This window comes from Copadichromis virginalis, linkage group LG22 (assembly GCF_057382275.1).
Source record: "Copadichromis virginalis isolate Kocher_CV1m ecotype Utaka linkage group LG22, C_Virginalis_male_GT1.1, whole genome shotgun sequence".
Lineage (NCBI taxonomy): Eukaryota > Metazoa > Chordata > Actinopteri > Cichliformes > Cichlidae > Copadichromis > Copadichromis virginalis.
Window position 1 is genome coordinate 4,555,999 of NC_140638.1, and position 21,214 is coordinate 4,577,212.

Genomic DNA, 21,214 nt, shown 5'->3' on the forward strand with positions numbered 1-21,214 from the left:
TCTCACCAGATTCCCCATTTTGCAGGGTAATGTTTAAATCATAAAATATAATTCATTTTTTAATTAATAATTTTTTTTAGCAATTTGTTTGAATATAGATAGTATTCAAAGACAGCATCAAAGTATGCAAAAATCAAATATGAATGCACTATTCTGGTCTATTTAAGTTAAAATGTGCCTTTAGATGATGCCCAGGTGCACTTTGTAATTAGCCTTAGTTATGATTTACACAGGTGTAATTATAAGTAATGATGTGGCCTCATGTCAAAAATATTTGAGAACCACAGAGCTCGGATAGCTATCTAGAGAATGCGCTTCATAACCATTATGAGTCTGGATAAGGCAACGGCACTTTCATATTGTGACTCATCTGCATCTACAGCAGTGGAGCTGACACAACATTTACCTCCTCTAGCCTTGACTGCCTCGAGTTTTACTTTTACTTTTTAACAGCCTTTTATCCATACACTTGATTGCTCGTGGATAGAAGAACCTTCTTTGTGATTGAGCTTGACCTGCCTGCTCACAAGCTGAGAGTCTGAGAGAACAAGCTGATTCATTTTTACCTGTAAGCTCTGTATCATTTATGAGTTAACACAAATAATTTAGATGGCATCAAATGTCCATTAGTAAAGGACATGTCAGGCAAATGTGATAAAATTGCTTAATGCGGAAAATAGGATAGTAGTTGCCACCAGTAAATGGTCTTACATAGAAAACAGCGATTTTGACCTTTATAACTCCAGAGAATCGACTGGGGTAATGACCAGTTTGAATCAGAGTTGGGAGAATCTGGCTGTTAGTCACTGCTTAAAAGAACCTTTTGTTAGTAACTACTGCAACTCAAAATCCATTTTCACACATGAAATCCTGACAATGTTGGGATAATCAGGTCAGAACATTATCAGATGACGTCTCCAGTTCACACGGGCAGAATGGCAAAAAGGTAGCACTGTTGCAAGTGAATGTGATAAAACTGCTCCCTGTCTGGAGCCATGACAGCCATGCATCCCTGCATTGAAGTAAACTCATATTATCATTTCATGTAATCACGAGTTTTAATTAAAAATAGAAAAAGAAAAAAAGAAAAACAGTAGCCCTCACATTTTAGCCGACACCCTGCAAGCATGTTTTATTTTTTAGACGTGAAGAAGAAAGTTTTCATAGACTTGTGTGTACTAATCTCTGGCTCTCTTCCACAGCATGTCTTTATCCTGTCTTCTTCCTCTCACCCCAACTGGTCGCAGCAGATGGCCCCGCCCCTCCCTGAGCCTGGTTCTGCCGGAGGTTTCTTCCTGTTGAAAGGGAGTTTTTCCTTCCCACTGTCGCCAAAGTGCTTGCTCTTAGGTGGTCCTATGATTGTTGGATTTTTCTCTGTATGCATTAATCTAGGGTCTTCCTTGCAATATAAAGCGCCTTAAGCCAACTTGTTGTGATTTGGTGCTGTATAAATAAAATTGAATTGAACTGAGAAAAATAATAATTTTCTATATGACTTTCTGTGTTTCTTACTTCCTTGCTTCCAATGCCCATTCAGTTGATTGAGCTTTCCAAGCATGTGTTTTATGTACAGTTCTTTTAAGGTCCCATCACAGCATTTCAATTAGGCTGAGGTCTGGACATGTACTTCACCACAGCAACACCTTATCTATCTTCGTTTTTGGCCATTCTGAGTTGTTGATGTGCAGGGGATCATTGTCCTCTACCAAGATCTAGTTTTATCAAGCTATATTTTTATACAGATGGCCTTTAAAATACATTGATATGCAGAAGAGTTGGTGGTCAACTAAATGACTGCAAAGTGCCCAGGTTCTAAGGCTGTGCATAATAGTTTGTATGAGGAAATATGCTGTATTTGATTTTCTCTGAACACACCACCGCATCACATGCAAATATCATGACTTTGGTCTTTTGGTGTGTACAAAGGATATTACTCCAGGAGGCTTGTGGTTTGTTCAGATACAGTTTTGCAAATCTAAGCTGTGTTACCATATTCTTCACAGCAAAAACTGGAGTGTTAAAATTTCAGGGTTAAAGATGTTAGAGTTGATTTCCACTCTCAAAGTGTCATATTAACACATTCTGATTCAAATAGTGTTCAGTGTTGGAGTTATTAAACAGTGTTATTCAAGTCCAAGCAAATGAACTCTGAAGAGAGTTATTTAACTTGGTAGGCCCCTGGGCTTCTGCCCAGGTAAACCCGTGGATCAATTAATAGTTTGCTCTGCCGGGCCGATTTTCCATGTGCTTCTGCTGGTTACACCGTGGTGGATGCCTGCCGTGCTGCTTGGAGTATTTTACACAAACGGTAAGTTATTCAAACTTATATAAAATTCACGGTATTCTATCGGCGCAGTGAGGTTTTCTTGATGTTTCTTGGTGTTCGGTTGCTGAAAACGAGCTTTAATAGAGGAGGAGATGTGTCGAAAATTCTATTTAGCCTCCAATGCTAATGTTAATGTTGCAGTCTTTTTACTCGTAAGTGACGGTAGACACTGCACGTGGAAGCGCCGCGCCACATTCAGCTTTTCCGCTGTTCACACAGACACGTCTTTCTCCACGCCAGTTCATGGGAATGACTATATATTTGAAGAATTTGATTATTGACCACCACAAACTATTTAAGCACACGTATCCACACAGAAACTTGATTCCTAAGCATCATTTTATGATTCATTACCCATCCTGTATTCGAAAAATTGGCCCTTTACTGTATATGTGGAGTATGAGGTTTGAAGCTAAGCACAAGTTGTTCAAAGATTATTTCAAAAATTTCAAAAACCTCACCAAATCGCTTGCTAAACGGCATCAGATGGCCATTGCTTATCACTGGGAAACCTTTTCTCTTAAACAGAAGGAGTTTGGGCCAATTAAATCATTTTCTTTAAGAGGTGAAAGTGTGGTCAATAGTGAAATGCTATTATCAAAAGATGTTTTCTCAACAAGTTGGGTTAAAATTGATGGTGTAGAGTACAAAGCTGGACTCGTTGTTTGCAGTACAATGGAGGAAGACATGCCAGTCTTTTGTCAAATAATTGATACACTTATGGTTGAAAATGACATTTTTTTTGTTGACACACAAACTCTTTACTGAAAACTTTGATGAACATCACCATGCATTCAAAGTAGTACAAACTGAAGAACGGTGTGTCATAAAAATAACTGAACTCAAATGTCACAGACCATTTGATATTCAAAACTCATACAGTGCTGCAGATGAAAGTTTGTACATTATATCTTCATTTATTATGTTTTGATTCACTTTCTGGGAAAAAGAAGCATGATAATAAATGTTTTTGGACAATGTACAGTTTTCTTGAAATTATTCTCATGATTGTACTTGTTGTCGTTAAAAAGTTATGTTAATCTATTACATAAATAGTTCTTTTAGGGATTAAAACTACCTTAATAAAAGATTAAAGAGTTAAAGTAGTGTTATTTTTCAATCTGTGTAGTGTTAATTTAACCCAGTTTGGTGAGTTAAAAATTAACTCAGACATGGTGTTAATAATAATTTGCTCAGTGTTAATTTAACCCAGTTTTAAGAGTTAAAGAAGGAACTCTGACAAAGTGTTAAATAATTAACTATTTTGAAAATGTTAATTCAACTCTGTAGAGTGTGGAGCTATATAAACCCTGAAAAAAATGTTAAAATCAACTCTGTGGGAGTTGATTCAACACTACAGTTTTTGCTGTGTTGTTTGAGAGGAAAGTCTTTTTTTCAGGTCAGTCCTTCCAAACAAACCATACTTGTTCAATCTACTTTGGGGGAGATTTTGGTGTACAAAAAATTGAATTGAATTGGTTTCTGCTCAGAAAGGAACAGCAAATCAGTAAAACTTCTGCTTTTATGGTGTCAGACATGCTGATTGTCAATTATTTAAGCATATTTAAATACAAGCACTTAGCGGCTACATATACTACTAATTTCTATGGAAGCAGTAATGGTGGGACTGCATAGAGTCTAGTGAACGAATTATTTTTTACATGAATCACAGTTTAAGAGCTCCATGTTTTTAACAACTGCTGCCAGCGTGCCTTTGAGCAAAACGCTGAATCCTAAATGTTTTGCTAGAAAATTATAAACTGTGTGAGATTTAATACTTTGTTGAAAACAAAACAAAAAAAATGTTCAGCAAATCTTGTGTGTGTAAACAAAGGATTTAAAGGAAGCAGACGAGTTTAATACCTGTCACAAGCAGAGCTTGGAGCAAATAAGACGGGAACGTCGCTTTTTGGGTTCATGGATATAGCCGACACAGTCATCCAAAACACCCGGCAGCGATTATAATAAGCTTATAATTCACTAATATTACAAGGAGGCAGTTATTCAAGAATGCACAGGTCACATCAGCTTCAGGGAAAGCAAAGAAAAAAAAAGTTCCTTATCCGTTTTCCACACAATGATAGAAACACCAGGAAATACAGAAAGTAAGAGGCACAAAAGTCTGTCTGAATGTAATCGTCAATTGTGCACAGCTGATTGATTGTGCAATAGCATTTTCATCTCTGCCCAAAGTGAACAAAGGTTGTTACTAAAGTGGGTAAATGAGCAAATTAGAAGGGATTTAGGTAGAACTAAAGAGATCTTCTCAAGCAAATGGTGCTTATCATCTTATTAGCCGGCTGGACTGTGGGCAGCTAGGGGGCAGAAACTGCTTTGGGCAAAAAGCTCTGGAGCTGCAGAAGAAGACATTGGGTGAAATTAAATTACAGTTACAGTCAGTGATGTCTACAGAAACTCATTTTAACTAAAGACCCAAATGAAACATTGCTGCAGAGCTGCTTCACCATTGCTTATCCCGCAGGCTGATGATACGCTCGCTGTTTGGAGGTCATGTGCTTGAACATACCTGATCTTTTCCTATAGTCTCTGTTTGTGTTGCACCAAAGCTATTTATGTGCTCTAAATGCCAAAGTGATTTTTCCTCATCTGCTGACACAAATGCCACATGCTGCCTGTTTGGCAATGGAAGAAACCTACTTTTTTTCCAGAGTTATTATTTGCATGTGCTGCTATGCTGTGATTATCAATCAGTCTGAGTGTTGTTTATCCACCTCATCACAATATCTTACAGAGAAGTCAGTTCATTACTCCCTCCATAATAGAATTCAATCACTCATAATGAATACCTGTCAAACTGAATGATATGTGACAGTTTCCAGTCCACAATTTATTGATTATTGTTACACCCCGGCCTAGGCAACCGGCGTGCAACGTATGAAAATAAAAATAAGAAAAAAAAACTCACGAGAAAAAAACTAAAGCTCTCCACCAAAATCCCAAAACGAAGGTGTCTCAAACGAAAATATTAACAAACACATTCACAGCTATTTACAACAAAACACCAAACTATTTACAACACGGGGGAGATCGCGACCATGACCAACTGACACACAGGGCTTAAATACATAGAAGGAGCAATCAGGGAATGGACCACAGGAGGGAAACACAGCTGGGGCAAATTAGACCTGACGAGACAAGGAAACGTAAACTGAACACACTAAGATAACAACAGACCTTCAAAGTAAAACAGGAAACACATGACAGTCAAGCAAAAACAAAACACTGACAACACCGAAACGTAACAATTATGTTCAATAATTTGTGCCAAATCCATCTTTAATTAAAGCCACCTTAATTAAATTATACGCAAAAAAAGGCTTTTCAGTGGACACTAGCAACTGGGACTAAACCCTACAATAAATTAACTGTATATTCAATTTTATAACTCTAGATTCCAATCTTTAGATACATATTCTGGTAAAAAAACAAAACAAAAAAACCCCAAACAAAACCAAAACAAAATTCTTATCTACATGCATATCCAAAAGTAGGTTTTTAAAAATGTGTATTAACTATTCAGTTTTTAATCACTTTAATACTCTCTAATTTAAAAACCACATTCATTACAACAGTAGGGCCTTTAATTTTTTGTGACTAATCTTTCCTTTTTATGTTCCCAACAGTCAAACAGGAAAAGCACAGGAACAAAACTACAGCTTCAGACTACAAGTCAGAACAATATAAAACAAATGTGAATCAAGTATCTCATGAAGTTATCACACCAAAAGCCTTGTGAGCACAGACTTAAAAAAAAGTCTCCCCGTTGGGCTTTTTTAAGACTGTGGTTCTTTGCATAGAACAGCAGAATGGTTGCAGTTTATCTAGGCTACAGGTCATTTAGAGCTTTATTGTATAAGCCATCACTAAGACACTAAAACCAACCAAAAGACACTGAGAGCCAGTGGAGTTCAAATGCATGAGATCGAAATGTGGATTAGACCATCGGCATACTTTCAAGATGTTAGGTTGATCACTTTAATCTCAAATCAGAGTCAAAGATAACACAAAGGCTCATAGCTTTTGATCGAACCCAAGAAACCACCAATTCCAAATCCCTGGATGGTGCATCTCTTTTTCACCCGGAGGCCAGGACTTTCTGTTTAAATCGTGCACAAGTGAAAATTATGCAAAGATGTAAATGGAAGCTTTCTGAACGCGGCTTACTTCGAAACCCAAAATCAAATTTTCAGTCGTTTAGAGCGAGACAAAAGGCTTTCTCTGTTCCAAATAAGCCATACTTGTTCAGTCTGTCTTTCTAATTTTAGTAGGACGAACTTTAATATTTAAAATACTAACTGAGGGCTGCAGAGTCTCTTGGAGGCGGGTGTTAGTTTTTCTGATAATTGTTCATGTCCACTGTAATGTTAAAACACACCCGAATGAAACTGTCACACTTCCTGATGATCAATTATTCAAGTGCATTTTATTAGCAGCAGCTGGTTAATTTCTGTGCAAGCGTCGCTGCACTTATCTTCCACAGGACTCTACAAAGTCCTCCGACAACTTTCTTTTTCATTTGACTATATGAATGAAATTTATTTACAGAAGTTCACAGAAGCTTTGTGAATGTGTTCCACTTAGAAAATCATAAAGTAGAACACGCAATTTAATATTTAGAAAGACATTTGTGTAATGAATTGTATCAAACAGAGCACTCACATGAAACCTGAGGGAACATGCTTGTATTAAAACTAAAGCATTTTTTAACAAATTCAATTCCTCCTCATCAAATATTGTTATTGCCAGGCCTAAAAGATGTAGTAATGACTACAAACAGTAAATGAATGGCTTGAATTAACAGAGTTTTCATGTATTTGTTTCTATCAATATTTTTGCACAGGGTGAGCGTTTTAAGAGCTGTATATTTTTTTCTAATGGAGCGGGCATGTCAATGTTAATTTAAAACATTAATTTTACCAACATAAATGAACAATTAGCTTTGGGTTGACAAAAATTATATATCTATCTAACAGTGTATTGTTGGCTGTAGATTCTTTTTTTCTTTCCACATTTTTCAGACTTATAAATTGATCAGGCTTGAAAAGTTAACTCAGAGAGCCTGTAGTGCAGTTTGCTTTTTGTGTTAATGGAGACACTTGCTGGCATGTGTTTATGGTAGCACTGACAAAATGACAGCAATGATGTTAAAATGGAGAGACAGATCAATGCACCCAGGCCCATTAAAGTAGCAAAAACAAACAGATTTAAATCTGAAAAGCATTTTTTATAATAAAACCAAATATATTAAAAGAAATCATCCACGTTTAGCATCATCACTGGTTATATTGCAGACTTTCTTCCACCACTGACCCACTTCGAATGCAGTTCACTCATTTTTGGCTGGACGAACCCCAGTTGTCCTCTGTTAGCCAAAAACCAGCTGGAGGCTAAGTGCCTTGCGTGCCTGCACTTGGGTAGGAGTCTTTAAGCAAGGTGAAAGTATCATTCATTCAGCTTTCCCCACCGCGCCTGTGCAAGGATTCGAACCCTGTCTAATTGACTACATTGCATTCACTGCACTGTAGTCACTGCAACCTTGAGATGTGGCGTGAGGCAAGGATCTCATCTAAACTGCACCCTAAGCCTCTGACACTGGGAAGAGTCACGCAGGCATTTTCTCAACAACACATCAAAAATTGCCTCCCTCTCCAAAGCTCCTCTAACAATATTCAGCTCTGATTTTGGGAGAGAAGGGTATTCAGGCTGGCTGTGGGCTAATAGCCTACAAAGTCAAAAATGCACAGTGGCTGCAGGCTAATAGGCAGCCGCGGCTGAGCTGACTGAATGGCTGAAAAGGAAATAAGGCTGGTAGGAGAGGGATCGAAAGGGAGACATGAGCAGGAAGAAAGGAAAGAAAGGCCAAGGAAATATAGGATGACATGGAGAGGGAAAGCGATGAACAAAAATGAGGTGAAGTAAGAGACAGAGAAAGACTGCTAATCCTCAGCTGATGCAATGCTACAGGTGCAGGTTTCACCCTCACCTCAGTATGCTCAGTCGCTTTCTTTTCCCTTCATCCTTCATTCTTTTTCTCACCACTCGCCCTCTGTTATTCCCTGCTGCCCTTGTCTCTGAGAGCTACATCAGGTGGGGTTACAGGTGCAACGAACAAATCCCTCACCTCCCTCCTCCCCAACTCTCTCCTCAGCTGGCTCAAGCCACATTAATCCAGTGATGTAGATTTACAGCGACAGGCCGGCCCAGTGAGCCCCTGGTTAGTTCTCTTCAATTCTAGAATGTTCTTCTGAGTGTCCTTTTGTTTTTTACCCTGGTCTTTCCTCCTCCTCCTCTGCTCAAGATGCCTTTCTCATGTTCCACAAGCTGTTGTGCCTTTTTCTCATTGCTACTGATGCTTTTGACAAATTTCTTTCAAATATTTCATGTAGCTGCTTGGCTAATCCCAAGTGAAGGATTAGTGCGACACCTGACCCAGTCAGTAAGTAAAACCAAAGATGAAGAGCAGCTCACTCTGCACACGTATTCAGTCTTATTGCCATTATATCTTTTGATGGAAAGAAGGTGAATTAATGCTTGCTGAGAGGCAACAACCACCAATAGTCTTAGATTTTATACAGAAAAGTGTCATTGCTTTCATGATTTTTTTGGTAATAAAGTTTGGGTCTGTTGGTTAAGGTGCATAATGCACTGTGCAAATGTGATGGCCTGGTTTTAAATCCCTCCCAGAAATGTTACTGCATGACATCCACTTGAATTGCTTCCTTATCCTTCACTCTCTTTTTACCTTGAAATGTTTTACAAAATAAAAGAAAGCTGAAAAAATAAATATATTTATTAGAAAAGCACAGCATCGTTCTTGCCCGTAAGTGTAAAAAGAGTATATTTATAACAGCTGGTCAAATTTAAAACCTGTAGTACAACATCTAATAATGGTCAGCTGTACAATAGTTATTAATGATTTGGTAATTTTCAAAAGGCAGAATGAGCACATCAGCAGCTGCAAAGCAATCTGAGAAAATTGTAAGGTTGCTAAATATTGATATGCCCACATATTTGTGTCATGTAGGAAAATATACAGAGAGGACGGTTAATAAAATAATCTGATACCGATTTTTAGCAGAACAGGCTGCTGCTGGCACAATGGGTTTATTCAATGTGTATTATTTGCAGTAAAACAGAAAACACTTAGATGTTTTACTGGATTTAGATGTTAACTCCAGAAACTACTAGAAAACGATATACTACAATATAGTATTCTATGAACTATTATTTGTATATACTATATATTTTTGTCAATTAAACTCATAAAAAGAATTTAAAAATTGAAAACAGCAATCTGTTAAGTTAAATGTGAAACGGTAATCACCTCAATGCAATGTTGCCCTGAGAGCCCTTGTGCCCAGATGGTTATATGGATGTTATTTCGGAATGGTCTGTACCCCATGGAAATGGAGCTGCCTACTGGTAGAAGCCTCCAGCAGCAGGACGATGCTGCCAGGGCATAACTCGAGGAACATGATAAAGAAAAAAGTCCAAATTCCCAAAGTTCAAATCTGATGAAGCTCCTGTGTACCTGATCTCCAAAGGCCTTATCCACATGTCTCAGTGACAAACACAGAAGGGAGACCTAATTCACACGTGGTTAAACATACTATCAAATTGGGTATGTATCTGTGGCTGAGTAAAGTTTCCCATGTTATACTGCATATGCCCAAGTGGCCAGAAGAGAAAAAAAAAGTACATTTAATAGAAAATATATGCATTAAAGAATAAGAAGGTAAGTAAGCAAGGCTGTATGTGTAACAAAACAAACAACTTGTTCTCCCATCTGTCTGCATCCATGTTTTGTATTACTGACATCTTGTGGCTGCAGTTGGCTTTTGTCTCTGGAAGCAGGATTAACACTACTTGCCCCCAACTTTACTGGAATCAAGCGCACTAGATTTCATAGATAACTGTGTCCTGTTAACAAGAGCTGGAGCTTGTCAAGTTGAAAGACTCATGGATATTGTAGATAACCCTCTGGTCTTCGACAAGAGATTTATGGTACTTAGTGTGCTAGACAAGCTCTGCTTTCACTGATCTGAGATCATTTAACATCTGCACTCTATGTTGAAACAGCTAGCCTTAGAAAGTGAATTATCATCTTATGATTTATCATCATAACACTTATTCTTTCTCTAACTAACCACCTTGGTCAAAATCTGTGCTGTAGTGGAATCAGCAAAGAAAGCACTGACAACAGAGAGGAGGTGTTAGCTCTTACTATGTGTAGTTTTAATTTAAGAAAAAAAAAACAGACAAGTTGAACTGGTGCAGGTTAGTGCAGATTAGTGTCTCTGAGTAATCACTTTAACCAGCTGTTTTAATACACCACCTTTATTCGTCATTAATGCTTCTTATAGTAGAGATCTTTGGACAGTTTGCCAATAGTGGTTCCATAGTGTAGTAATAGACAGTTTTATCTAACAGTGACCGATCCCTAGTTTAATCCTAAAGGGAGCTACTTGATATAGGAGTGGTCAAAAAAAAAAACTCCTCTGCAGTTTTCAGCTAATAGTTAATATGCAGTAGATAACTATAGAGGTAATAACGTTTTACAATTCTTCAGCAGAAATCAGTGCAGAAAGGTGAAAATACCCTGGATGAGTGAAGGACGGTGGAGGGTGTCATCTTCTCTTCACAGGTGCTGTTACCACTGGTTCGTTGAATCTTAAATAATGATTAGGTATGTAAGTAACTTCAACACAAATGCCAAGATCCAAGATTTCCCAGTTGAACGTTACATTGTAACAAGGTGATCAATGTTACTCACTTCACCTGTCAGTGGTTTTGAAGATGACCTATGTATTGATTAATATGTGCAGGGATGGATTCAATGCAGCCACAGAGGTTTTGGGGCTGCTGCACAAATCAGTTCATGCCTTGGTTGTTCGAGATGCTTAAACTAGAAAGAATCTCTTAACATTACAACCTAGGTAGTTACAGCAGTGTTCAAAGTCTATGTGAAGTAAATTCTGGTGTGTTTCAAAAGGCACAATTCACGTTAGAACATAAACAATTTGGGGGGAGATATTTTGGACAGAACCAAAATCATACACATATCCCTGTCCCGCCATTATAAACTAAGTTAAGATTAAACATGGTCATTTCATTACATTATCAAGTACAAAAAATAAGGCATTTACTAACATACTAACAATATGTCAGTAAATGTGGCCCTAAAGATCATAGCACATCAGGATTAATGGCAAGAGGTCATTCCCCTCCATACAGAAGTTAAAAAAGGGTCGAGCTTTGGGGTTTTGCTCTGTAATATGAGGGGATAAAATACTAGTAGTGGAAAGACAGGACAGACCTGGGGTTATAACCCAAACACATGGTTTCCCTGCTTCTTCTTGGTTGGTAAGAATGCAGTAAATATTCCAAAGTCTTACAGCTGAGGAAGGTGGTTAGCTAAAAGTTACTTAAGATTTCTTTTTTCTTGTGGTTGACAGCACTTGCTGTTTCAGCGTAGAGGTAACTAGCTATATTCACACCACCAATTCATCTTCCCTCACTGAATTAGCAGAACAGTTGGTCTCCATAACCAATGGCAAATAATCTAATAGTGAAATAGTTCTTTTAAGCCTTCCCGACCACTCTGGGCACTTTCACATTATAAGGTGCATTCACCCACACAATAATACAGTATTTTATTTTGTATTCTAATTGCTTTATCTATCACACATATACATCACTGGATATATCAGGGACAATGTGGGGTTATTTACCCAAAGATACATCATCCTGTGTACTGGAGAAGCCAGAGAATGAACCATAAACCTTCTCAGTTGGTGAGCAACCAGTCTGCCTCTAGAGCCAGAGCCGCCCCTGAATGTCTGATTTTCGCTACATTTCCTAATAATTATGATGCATATTGGTTAATGAAGAGTCACACTGATAGAGAGCTGTGGATTGCCACAAATACCTGTCTCCACTGTGACTATTTCACAAACTTTCATCTGGGACAACCAGAAATCTGCTGTTAGTCATGAATCAGGACGACATGAATCAGGCATCCTCCCTCCTGTCCTTCCTCCTCTCCTGCCAACATATGGTGCCATCATCATCATCATCAAGATAGAGAGCAAATTTAATTTGGCTCTAATTTAATCTACACCTCATAAATTTATGTCATTAAGTGTCACATCAGTCTTTGGTGACTCTGGTACAATAGATGTTTTCTGTTGTCCTTTTTTTTTCCCTCACCCACTGTTTCATGCCAAGCCAACCAGAAACACACACATTCCTGACAACATGTCCACAAATGGGATATGTTAACTTGGTGTGCATCAATTAACTTTGACCCTGTAACACCTGTCTCACAGTGTGCCCACCATCTCCTCTACCTGTCATCTATCACCTTATTGGTCTACCTTCACTCTTCCTATTCTTTCTATTTCCTCCCTCCCCACAACTTAATTCCCTTCTTCCTGTCTCCCTACATAATTTACTTTTTTCATTTTCTTTTTCATCCAGTTTTCAATCCACTGTTATCTCTTCCCTCTTTTTCCTTCCCTCCCCCTTTGCAGATCATTCATTTCCTTTTTTTACATTCTTCCTACCTTTGCTTACTGACAGTCCTTCCTTTCACGTCAGTCTTTTATCCCTTCCATTTCTCTTCCTTCCCTTCTTCATCACCTTTCTTTTCTTCACCTCTTCTTGCTTTTGCAACCACTTCTTTCTAATAGTATTCCTTTATTTCTCATTCATTTCATCACTTCTGTCCTACTCCTACCATCCTTCTTCTATCACAGTATTCCTTTTTTCCTCCCTCCTCTGCCATCCCATCAGACCTTATCAATTTTCCTCTTTCACTTAACTTCAGTGCTTCCTTGCTTCCTCTGCTACAATTCTGCATTTTTCCTTGCCTTTTCTTTTCTTCTTGCCCCCATACTGTTTACGGTACTGTGTAACAGTTTGGAGCCACCCCTCATTTCTTTATTTTGTCTCCAAGAACCCAGACTTTCTTGTAATTTCTGAAGTGGTTTTGAACTATGAATGTTCTTGGGAAAGCCTGGAGAACCAAAGGTTTTTTGACATTAGTTGTTTTTTTTTTTCCATTTACATACATATAAGATTAGAGGACATTAGAGGCCCTTCAACAGATCCACTACTGTTTGCCAAGCCTCATGAGAAACCTCAGTGGAAGGGTGGGTATCAAGAAGCCATTCTTTAAGAAAGAAAACAGGGAGAAACAAAAAGACCGAAGTATGCTTAATTCATTTGAAAGGTTCAACTATATTCACACATAACTGTTGCATCCATTTTCCCCTGCAAAATCTAAAGACATGAGGGATGACTCCAGACTTTTCCACAGTACAGTACGTCCTTTAATCTTCCAACGTCCTGTCATCATCTCTTTTTTGCCTTTCCTTCTCTTTCTCCTCCTTCACCTCCCACCTCCATGCCAATCTCTCTTGATTTGGCACTGCAGGTTTACTTAGTTCCCTCTCTACACTGTTGACAGTGGCACAGGTTCTGAATCAGATATGCTCAAAGAGTGTGTGTGTGTGTGTGTGTGTGTGTGTGTGTGTGTGTGTGTGTGTGTGTGTGTGTGTGTTAGGGGCAATGGAGGACAAGGGGAGTCATGTCAGTGTATGATGAAACACACCTAGAGATGAATGCAGGTCCATTCATCTCCTTGCTCTCAGGCATCCATTCACAAAGGCTGATGGAGCGCACTGATAAAAAAGGATGAAGAAAATAAAATCAGCAAACATGAACGGTCTGACTGTGAGTAGGAGGGAACAGAGGAGCGAGGAACAAGTAGACAACAAGTAGTCTAAAATGGAATGAAGGAAGGATGTGAGGGAAAAGTACTGAGGTGAAGGAAAAAAACATGGATGAGGGATGGGGAGAATGGGGGAAAAGAAGTGGAGAGATTTATTGAAAAGGAGTAGAGAGAGATGCAAAAGGAACTGAAGTAAGCATAAAATGTGGAGCAACGGAAGGAAGAAAAGGTCAAAGGTCAAAGCAAATAGAAGACGAGTAGCATGAAATATGAACCACTGCATGCAATCACAATACATTTTAAGGATGTGGTTTCAATTAAGGACAACCTAGACCTGACCCTTACACCAACCTTCCTTTAATGCCACAAAATAACAGAAATGTTCCACAGGTAATTCAGGAATATCACGCAGGAAATGGGGAAAAAAGAAGAAAAAGGAAAGAAGACAAAAATGAAGAACTGAAGGAAGATAATGGACAAAGGAAAGAAGAAGAAAATGAAAGACGAAATAGAGGAACGAGTACTAAAAGGATGGAGTGAAGGATAGAAGGAAGGAAGAATGAAAGGCATGATGGTGGCAGTATAATCAGAGACCAAAGATGAACAGAAATAATCAGCATAATGAACACACAAAAAGCAAGAAGAAAAAATAAACAAAGTTAGGAGAAGAGGAACAAAAAGTATAAAAATGACAAAGATATTGGAAGAGAGGTAGGAATGAATGAGGGAGAGAAAGAATACAACAGCAGGAAAACAGAAAAGACAGGGAAAGAAAAAAAAGGTAAAACAAGAAAAAACAAAGTTAATCAATAAAGCAAAAACTGAATAAAGTCCATCCGACTCCTGAAAATGACCCAAAATGGCTGAACTCATTTAGCCTGTCGCAGCCCTTCAGTGGATATGATGTCATTGCCACACACTCACTCCTGCGCTCTCTCTCCCACTCTCGTGTGTGTGTAAATGTGTTTCAACAACACTTGGGGATTATGTGACTGAAATGAAGTATTCAGACAGCTTAGTGTCACAATTAAATGTGTGTGATTTTGGCAAAGAGACGGAGAATGAGAGAGGAAGACTGACAGCGAACGGTGAAAGAGACACACACACAGACGGGCAGCGTCAACCTTCGGTCGCTCTGTCTGTCTGCCACTCGCTCTGCTTCGCCACCACTATGCTGTGATGGATTGTGGGAAGTGACGACACATGACAACTTCTACTGCTGTATTCATACACAGAGACACAGCAGACCAGGTGGCAACTTCAGAGAGGCACCTCTGCACACTAAGTGGGGGGTTTGAGTCATATCTCTCTCCTTGTCAGTTTGCTTCTGTAGTCCCTTTTCTTTCTTGACCCGTTCTTTCCTCCCTTTCTCCTCCTACTCCTTAGATTTTCTTATTTCGTTCTTTCTTCGTTTACTTTACAGGTGGTGACAGCAGTCACACGGTTTAGCCTTACCAGCATCCCGACAGCTGTAGCTAACAAGCTACCAGATGCTGTTAAACTCTGTTGGCCTCACAATTTTTAAAACTAATTTTACAGTCTGTTCGCTCGGTAACCTGGAAGTCTAAGTGGCTTCAAGGCAAGTTAAAAGAAAATTACAGATAAGAAATATTTCTTATTTTAATGGCTTTAACTATTGTTTCTAACACTGCACTCACAAAAGACCTTTTCCATAGCAGACACCTGGCCTTGTCCCAAAGGAAGGTACAGGTATATAACTGATTGCTCAGTTCCACTTAGATGGGCCCATCCTTTTTTGCATGATGGTTCACTGTCACAGTGTAGTGAGTCCTGGTTAATTTCACTTGTTTTCCCTGCACCAGTGTAAAATGTCTGCTGTACTGAAAGTCAGCCCTCAACATTCAGGCTCACAGAAACACTTCTGAAGCCTGCTGCCCAAAACAGCAGACTGCAAACAAACTAACAAACTTGAGGCTTCTCAAGACATCGACTGAAGTTGCTCTTTCACGAATATAACACATAGCAGAAGGCAGCCCGCTTACCAGACAGCCTCGTGTCTGGAAATACTTTGGTCCTCCATGTTTAAATGTTCAGGATGTGGGACACATGAAGAACACACATTTACTTCAGCTGTTTTTTGTGCATATGGAACTTTGTACGAGGAAGCTGGCAGGAAAAAGACATTTGATGGACAATTTGACTGAACTACACATTTGCGTTCTCACATTCAGCTCTTTTGGTTAATGCCTTCAAAGGTTTGGGACTGCAATGCAGGTATAAGAACTGCATAAAGCAAATTATGTACTGATAATCTTTAAAGTACAGTATGTGCATCTGAAATGTCAACAGAGAGCATACTCATTGCCCATGAGTATGGTGAACCACCCGCATCCCTAAAGCATTCAACCTAGGGCAAGCACTGGATAGTAATTTCACAGTTCACCAAGTAAATTTGGCTAATCTCTTGTCTTGTTTACAACCTGTCTGATCATCATCTCTGGTGTGTAAAACACTGTAATAAACCAGAATTATGCACTGACAGATGTAATCCCCCAGAAGCTGTGGGTATCCATCACACTGGGCCTCTGTGAACATGTGCAGGTGGTGTTACACATCAAAATTTGCATTGATGTCTGCTGTTATATTTCCCAGTATAATTAAAATGTACAACAATAACTGGCCTTGCAATCACTGAATCCTGAGTTTTTGTTTAAAGTATGCTAATGTGTGCAGAGGCTGCATCTGCGCATAGCTGTGCAGAGTTTATATCTGCCCTCGTGTCTATATCTCCTTCATGAGAAATGAGTAATGTCAGCAGGGCAACCAGGCTTTATAAAACACATTTTCTGAAAACATCCCCAGAACATCATCCTCACAAATAATGAATTCAATACAGTACAGTACAGTCTGCAATTCTTCCTTTCGCTTAAACATGCACCACTTCGTAGCCCACAGATTCCTCTACCTGTAGACATCTACTTTAAATCTCGTGCTCTGGTGCAGTAACATTGTGGAAAAAGTATGAATATTGTAAGAATGAATGATTGTGCTAATTTGTTAGTGCAGGAGATCATGGCTCTGTGGTGTAGAGCAGCTATAATGATCCTGCTGTTCTTGAAACTAAAGGCTGCTAGTTGCAGCTTCAGACCTGATTTGTCCCTTTTTCCCCCCTGCTAAGAATTAGAGGCAACTGGTCTGCAGCCACAGACTGCTTGTGTCTTTTAAAAAGTTAAATATGTTTAAGCTCCTAAAAAAAAGTTCTTGCTTCGACAAAAATCCCTTAAAAATAGCAAAATGTAAGCAGTGTTTACACTGATTTCAGTACTCCTTGGTGTAGAACCTACAAGGCAATAAAGACCACTGGATAGCAGTGCACACTGGAGATTAGAGAGCAGTTTCACCTTCTGTTTTCTTGTGCAGCTCAACCACCAATTAATTCCAATTTTGCTCAGCTCCTATTTGGTTATTGCCAGACTTTTGCAGGCATTCAGTGTTTCACAAACATTCAGTGTTTTCTTTTTAATGCACATGCTAACTACGGTAGAAGTCATTATAGTAATACGGTACTTTCATTACAGATCACTACAAGAAACATTAGTTATTTCAAATGGATCACTGAAGATCAGGGATTTTTTTAGCATTAGGAAAATATCACACTTTGGGTTAAAATATAGGAGTTTGCATGTTCTCCCCGTGTTTGTGTGGGTTCTCTCCGGGTACTCTGGCTTCCTCCCACTGTCCAAAGACATGCACTTAGTGGAGATAGGTTAATTGGTTAATCCAAATTGCCCATAGGTGTGAATATGTGAGTGCGAATGGTTGTCTGTCTCTGTGTGTTGGCCCTGCGACAGACTGGCGACCTGTCCAGGGTGTACCCCGCCTCTCGCCCTATGACAGCTGGGATAGGCTCCAGCGCCCCCCGCGACCCTGAAAAGGATAAGCGGACGCGAATGGATGGATGGATGGGTTAAAATACAGCGATTATCAGTTGTGTCAGAGGTCAGTTTTTCAGCTTGAAAATCTTCTGAGGGGATGAATTACAGATGTAAACATATGTGATGCATATATACACACACACACACACATATATATATATATATATATATATATATATATATATATATATATATATATATATATATATATACAGTAAGTTTCTAAGTCTTACTGGCTGTCATGGAAAAAGGACAGTTTGTACATTTAGAAGAAGAAATGGTGCCCTTTTTGTCAACTTTTTAACTGCAGCTGTATATTTTAAACTTAATTAACATCACAAGTGTTTGCCCTATAAAGTGGAATATTTGTAGTCTCTGGGTTTTTTTTATCACCTTTTCTGCTGTTGGACCATTATCTGTCATGGTCTAACCTCCAGTGAATCTGACAGCAACTGCAGTTGCCCCATTTATTCTCTTGTTTCATTTCAAGGTCCCTGACATGACAAAAGGCCGCCTTATCCTCATCACCTTTGAAGTCATGCTGCGTGTATGACCTCAGACTCACATGATGTTTTGGCAAGTTGAGGGCTTCACAAAAGGAAGGGGGGGGGGGGGGGGGATGAATATGGAATAAGACTTGCGGTGTGTGATAGTCTGAGCCAAAAAGCTACCATCCTTATCCATCACACCTTGTCCAGCTTAAGTACCTAACAAGAGATAAAACGCCTGGATCGGGCCAAACAGCCCGCTGGCGTCAGAAACAGCATAATGAAAACTCTGCTGCCTCAGCAGTTGAACGGTGGAAGCAGGAGATCAGCACAGCCAAGATGTTTTTCCTCTACTACGAGGGGCATAAGGTCACACAAACATGTCCAAGATGTCAATCGTGATTGAATATAAGACAGAAATGTTGATACTGTTGCTCTCAGCTTGGGTATAGACCCTCAATAGCTCCAGCACTTCTAGTTTCTGAAACCATGAAATTAAAAAGGAACCATGCCAACATATATCCATTCATCTCAGTTTGAAGCTTATAGTGAAAGGCAGTAAACAATACCTATGAGCATATAAGTAAGAAAGGAATCCATATCCACACTCCTATCTAGTTGTTTCACGCATCTGAAAGGCTTCTATTTCCCTGGGAATAGAAAATGGGAGTCTTTACTGTTAATGTCACACTGACCATCAACTCCCACTCTGCCATGTAACTCAATTACAGACTCAGCCACACTCATACAGTCTGCTGTATAGAAATAGACGGGATGAATAGTGTGTTTATACTACATGACTAGAAATTCAATTCACAGTGGGCTCAAGCCAAGCGTATATCCAAACTGTTGAATCAGCCACACGCACACACTGCTGGAACTAAATCATCATCAGTGCCAGAAGTGTTTTATCTTATTATGTTTTAAGGAAGTGTGTGTGTGTGTGTGTGTGTGTGTGTGTGTGTGTGTGTGTGTGTGTGTGTGTGTGTGTGTGTGTGTTGGTTGGAGTGAAGGAGCAGGAGGAGGAGAAGGGAGCAGGGAGGGGTTCATTCTCCTAGCTCTGAATCCCAATTTCCCCTGTCTGTCCTGGGGAGTGATCTTCACGCACACAGCCTGCTGCTTGCTGGTGCACCAGCTGCTGATGCGCGCGCGCACACACAGACGAATGATCCCGGATCTGATAGCTGCCCTACAGCTAATAATACTGAAGCAGGGAGAGCAAAAGGGGTGAGAAAGACGAGGTTTGGTGGGGTAAACAGTGGGTGGAGGGTAACAGATATGTGAGAGCCCTGAGGTGCAGTAAGACAGAAGCTGGAGAGGGCAAAACGCACATATGCGCAACAACCGGTTGGAAAATTGCAGAATGCAAATGCCTGTATGGTGAGGACGCGAAAAGGCATGTATGCGGTTTTTTAGAAATGTCACATCTGAATCACAGCTGCTTTCATCTGTCTGTCACTGGCAGCAACTTGCGCTCTGACTTCACGCGTGACAGGCTGATTGAGGAGGGATGGAAGGATTGCGCACCGGTCCTTACGTGTGTGCGCGTCCGGGTGAAAGACAGACACGCACGGCCATGTAGCCAAGCACGCGCATCAATGACAGAGGGGTCAAAGCCTCGCGCACCGGCAGGCTGCGTCCTAGCCGTGACAGCACGAGCCAGTAGAAAGTATCTCGGGATTCACATACGTGCACAACGAGCCCCGTAGAAATGCAGCAGAACATCTCACATCTAACAGCCGGAATGTGAAGGGCAAAGCCAGAGACAGTTGTCTGAGACACGGCGCAACATTTTCACCTTCAGCGTAAAAGACAAGAAAGCAAAAGGGGGAAGAGAAGAGGGTCCAAATTGAGACATGACAAGAATCTACTCACTGTTTTCAGGAGCCCCGCACTCTTTTTCTTCTCTTTTTGCTCTCCGCGTCTTCTCTCCGTGCACCACAATCCATCCGTCCATCCCTCCGCTGGACATTTCCTGCGGCATAGAGCCTGATCGATTCTAATGTTGCGGGATAATGTCCTCGGGATGAAAGCGAAACAGCTCACCCCTCCCGACGAAAAAGAAAATAGCAAAGAATCGCGCGCACGCACAGTTTCGACCTTTCCTCCACTCGGCGAGGCTACATGTTGCTGACTGCTACCTCTCTGTCCCTCTCACTCACTCTCTCCTCTCCCGTTATTTTGTTAAAATTCAGTATGTACGCTCCGTCACCTAGCAACGTCTCTCTACCTCCCTCTCTCTCCCATCCACCTCTCTGGGTCCTCATTACTTCCTCACGACACGTGTTGAATGCTAAACTAAGTTGTCCGATGTAAACTGTTTTATTTTAACTTCACCTAAATATTTGTTTCTTCTTTCCTGTAGCCTTCATCACTAATCTCTCTCCCTACCCCACCATAGACCTCATCCTCTCCTTCATCCTCCACCTCTGTCTCTCCATCACTCCCCAGGGATGCTTTTCCTCTTCCTTTATTTTTCACCAATTCACTCAAACGTCTTTTTTATACCTGTGTTTTCGTGCGGATCTTCCTATTTTCAGTCCACACTAAAATTTGAGGGACACAAACATATGTACAGAAAAAAAAGGTAAAAATCCAAATATGTTTTATGCAATTCAGTTTAACCTTGTATCTATCTACACTAGTATATTTCTTATTCTGATGACTGAATATGTATTTTAGAAGTGCACTTGCTGAGTGCAGCACACAGATTGTTTTTTGGTAATCACTGTTTATGGAAATTAAGAAA

The 21,214-nt window shown here is 39.8% G+C and overlaps 1 protein-coding gene across 1 annotated transcript in view; it reads right to left on the reverse strand.

The window, feature by feature from the left end:
* grin2da (glutamate receptor, ionotropic, N-methyl D-aspartate 2D, a) overlaps positions 1-20,638 on the reverse strand; it is a 282,945-nt gene extending 262,307 nt beyond the window's left edge. The window contains exon 1 of the mRNA XM_085446989.1: positions 20,341-20,638. The gene's annotated coding sequence lies outside the window, so the exon portion shown is untranslated. The remainder of the gene's footprint in view (positions 1-20,340) is intronic.
* Between the last annotated feature and the right edge of the window lie 576 nt (positions 20,639-21,214).